Here is a 4,968-nt window from a genome sequence, read left to right as displayed (position 1 = left end):
CTACACTCCCAAGCTTACTGCAGCAATATTCACAATAATCAAGATGTGGAGAAAATGGAAGTGTCCATCAATAGATGAATGGATAAAGAAGATGTGGTATATGTGTATATTGGGATATTATTCAGTCATAAAAAAAAAGATATCCTGCCTTTTGCAAGAACATGGATAGACTTTGAGGATATTATGCTGAGATAAGTCACAGAAAGATAAATACTGCATGATCTCATTTATATGTGGAAACTAAAAAAGCTAAACTCATATAAACATAGAGTAGAATATCAGTTACCAGGGGCTGGTGGTTTGGAAAACTGGGGAGATGTTCGTCAAAGGGTACAAACTTGAAGTTAGAAGATGAATAACTTCTGGAGAGCTAATATACAGCACTGTGAAAATAATTAACAGTACTGTAGTACATGTTACTAAGTTGCTAAGAGACTAGATTTTAAATGCTCTCACTATAAAAAGTAAATGATAATTATGCAGCGCATTGGAGATATAAGCTAACACTATGATGGTAATCATATTGCAATATATAAATGTATCAAATCAATTTGTTGTACACTTTAATCTCACACAATGTTAAATATCAATTTTATCTTAATTTAAATAAAGTCTAGGAGTTAGTTTTTCTGAGTGTCTCCCATGTAGACATGTTGTTAAATTTTGCTTGATTTTCTCCTGTAAATCTGTCTCTTGTCAATTGAATTCATAGACCAGCCAGAATAACCTAGAAGGGTAGAGGGCAATTTCTTCCTATCCAACCATTGGGATGAGAATGGGATAAAACTTTACTGGCTGGACACTACTTGCCCCAAAGTTGTCACAGTAAGACATGCTGGGACACCTGACAGAAGCCAGCAGGTGAGAATTCCTACCACATCAGTCAGTCCCCTGGATTTCTGCCTGCATGGTATGTTAGAAACAAAAGTGCCATGTGGCTGACAGGGTCTTGGTGCTCCAGCCAGGTATCAGGCCTGAACCTCTGAGGTGGAAGAGTTAAGTCCAGGACATTGGACCACCAGAAACTTCCCAGCCCCATGTAATATCAATTGGTGAGAGAACTCCTAGAGAACTCCATCTCAACACTAAGACCCAGCTCCACCCAATGCCAAGCAAGCTCCAGGGCTGGACACCCCATGCCAAACAACTAGCAAGACAGGAACACAACTCCACCCATTAGCAGAGAGGCTACCTAAAATCATACTAAGTTCACAGACACCACAAAACACACCACAAGATCCAGTACCACCCACCAGAACACAGGCACCAGTACCCTCCAGAAGGAAGGGTAAACAAGCCACTGAAGCAACCTCACTCAATGGGGGCAGACAACAAAAAAGCAACGGGAAGTATGAACCTGCACCCTGCGAAAATGAGAGCCCAAACATAGAAAGTTAAATAAAATGAGAAGACACAGAAATATGTAGCAGATGAAGGAGCAAGGCAAAAACACAAAAGAAGAGAAAATAGGCAGTCTACCTGAAAAAGAATTCAGAATAGTGACAGTAAAGATGATCCAAAATCTCGTAAATAGAATGGAGAAAATAAAAGAAATATTTAACAAGGGCCTAGAAGAACTAAAGAACAAATAGACAATGATGAACAACAAAATAATTGAAGTAAAAATTACTCTAGAAGGAATCAAGGGCAGAATAACTGAGGTAGATGAACAGATAAGTGACCTTGAAGATAAAATAGTGGAAATAAAGTAAAAAGATTGAAAAGAATTGAGGACAGTCACAGAGACATCTGGGACATTAAACACACCAACATTCGAATTATAGGCGTCCCAGAAGAAGAGAGAAAAAGAAAGGGTCTGAGAAAATATTTGAAGAGATTATAGTTGAAAACTTCTCTAACATGAGAAAGGAAATAGTCAATCAAATCCAGGAAGAGCAGCAAGTCCCATACAGGATAAATTCAAGGAGAAACACACAAAGACACATATTAATCAAACTAGAAAAAAATTAAATACAAACAGAAAATGTTAAAAGCAGCAAGGGAAAAGCAACAAATAACATACAAGGGAATCCCCAAGAGGTTAACAGCTGATCTTTCAGCAAAACTTGGCAAGCCAGGAGGGAGTAGCAGGACATATTTAAAGTGATGAAAGGGAAAAATGTACAACCAAGATTACTCTACCCAGCAAGGATCTCATTCAGATTTGATGGAGAAATGAAAAACTTTACGGACAAGCAAAAGTTAAGAGAATTCAGCACCACCAAAACAGCTCTACAACAAATACTAAAGGAACTTCTCTAAGCAGGAAACAGAAGAGAAGGAAAAGACCAATATAAACAACCCAAAACAATTAAGAAAAGGGTAATAGGAACATATATATTGATAATTACAGTAAATGTAAATGGATTAAAGGCAACAACCTAAACACAGACTGGCTGAAAGGATACAAAAATAAGACCCACGTATATGCTGTCTACAAGATACCTGCTTCAGATTGAGGGAAACGTACAGACTGAAAGTGAGTGATGGAAAAAGATATTCCATGCAAATGAAAATCAAAAGAAAGCTGGAGTAGCAATTCTCATATCAGACAAAACAGACATTAAAATAAAGACTATTACAAGAGACAAAGAAGGACATGACATAATGATCAAGGGATCAATCCAAGAAGAAGATAAAACAATTGTAAATATTTATGCACCCAAATTAGGAGCACATCAATACATATGGCAAATGCTAACAGCCATAAAAGGGGAAATAAGCAGTTAAAAATTCATAGTAGGAGACTTTAAAACCCCACTTTCACCAATGGACAGATCATCCAAAATGAAAATAAATAAGAAAACACAAGCTTTAAAGGACACATTAGACACAATGGACTTAATGGACATTGATAGGACATTCCATCCAAAAACAGCAGAATACATTTTCTTCTCAGATGCTCATGGAACATTCTCCAGGATAGATCATATCCTGTGTCACAAATCAAGCCTCGGTAAATTTAGGAAAATTGAAATCGTATCAAGTATCATTTCCAACCACAATGCTATGAGACTAGGTATCAATTACAGGAAAAAAAAAACTGTAAAAAATACAAACGCATGGAGGCTAAACAGTATGCTACTAAATAACCAAGAGATCACTGAAGAAATCAAAGAGGAAATGAAAAAATACCTAGAAATAAATGACAATGTAAACACGATGACCCAAAACCTATAGCACACAGCAAAAGCATTTCTAAGAGAGAAGTTTATAGCAATACAATCCTACCTCAAGAAACAAGAAACATCTCAAATAAACAACCTAACCTTACACATAAAGCAAGCAGAGAAAGAAGAACAACAAAAACCACACAGTTAGCTGAAAGAAAGAAATCATAAAGATCATGTCAGAAATAAATGAAAAAGAAATGAAGGAAACAGTAGCAAAGATCAATAAAACTAAAACCTGGTTCTTTGAGAAGATAAACAAAATTGATACACCATTAGCCAGACTCATCAGTAAAAAAAGGGAGAAGACTTAATCAACAGAATTAGAAATGAAAAAGGAGAAGTAACAACTGACACTACAGAAAAACAAAAGATCATAAGAGATTGCTACAAGCAACAATATGCCAATAAAATGGACAACCTGGAAGAAATGGACAAATTCTTAAAAAGCACAACCTTCCGAGACTGAACCAGGAAGAAATAGAAAATATGAACAGACCAATCACAAGCACTGAAATTGAAACTGTGATTAAAAATCTTCCAACAAACAAAAGCCCAGGACCAGATGGCTTCACAGTTGAATTTTAGCAAACATTTAGAAAAGGCTAACACCTATCCTTCTCAAACTCTTCGAAAATATAGCAGAGGGAGGAACACACCCAAACTCATTCTATGAAGCCACCATCACCGTGATAGTGAAACCAGGCAAAGATGTCACAAAAAGAGAAAACTACAGGGCAATATCACTGATGAACATACATGCAAAAATCCTCAACAAAATTCTAGCAAACAGAATCCAACAGTGCATTAAAAGCATCATACACTGTGATCAAGTCAAGTTTATCTCAGGAATGCAAGGATTCTTCAATATATGAAAATCAATCACTGTGATATACCATATTAACAACTTGAAGGATAAAAACAATGTGATTCTCTCAATAGATGCAGAAGAAGCTTTTGACAAAATTCAACACCCATTTATTATTAAAAACTCTCCAGAAAGTGGGCAAAGAGGGAACCTACCTCAACATAATAAAGGCCATATATGACAAACCCACAGTCAACATCATTCTCAATGGTGAAAAACTGAAACTATTTCCCCTAAGATCAGGAACAAGACAAAGTTGCCCAATCTCACCACTAATATTTAATATAGTTTTGGTAGTTTTAGCCAGGGCAATCAGAGAAGAAAAAGAAATAAAAGGAACACAAATTGGAAAAGAAGTAAAACTGTCACTCTTTGCAAATGACATGATACTATACACAGAGAATCCTAAAGATGCTACCAGAAAACTACTAGAGCTAATCAATGAATTTGGTAAAGTAGCAGGATACAAAATTAATGCACAGAAATCTCTTGCATTCCTATACACTAACAATGAAAAATCTGAAAGTGAAATTAAGAAAACACTCCCATTTACCATTACAACAAAAAGAATAAAATACCTAGGAATAACCTACCTAAGGAGACAAAAGAGATGTATGCACAAAACTATAAGACACTGATGAAAGAAATTAAAGATGATATAAACAGATGGAGAGATATACCATGTTCTTGGATTGTAGGTATCAAACTTGTGAAAATGACTATACTACCCAAAGCAATCTACAGATTCAATGCAATCACTATCAAAATACCAATGGCATTTTTCACAGAATTGGAACAAAAAAAAAATCACAATTTGTATGGAAACACAAAAGACCCCAAATAGCCAAAGCAATCTTGAGAAAGAAAAATGGAGCTGGAGGAATTCAGCTCCCTGACTTCAGACTATACTACAAAGTTACAGTAATCAAG

Source organism: Aethalodelphis obliquidens, unplaced genomic scaffold, assembly GCF_003676395.1.
Source record: "Aethalodelphis obliquidens isolate GAN/ISIS:26980383/991018 unplaced genomic scaffold, ASM367639v1 scaffold54, whole genome shotgun sequence".
Lineage (NCBI taxonomy): Eukaryota > Metazoa > Chordata > Mammalia > Artiodactyla > Delphinidae > Aethalodelphis > Aethalodelphis obliquidens.
The sequence above is the reverse complement of the archived record's forward strand: the minus strand, read 5'-3'. Positions refer to the sequence as shown.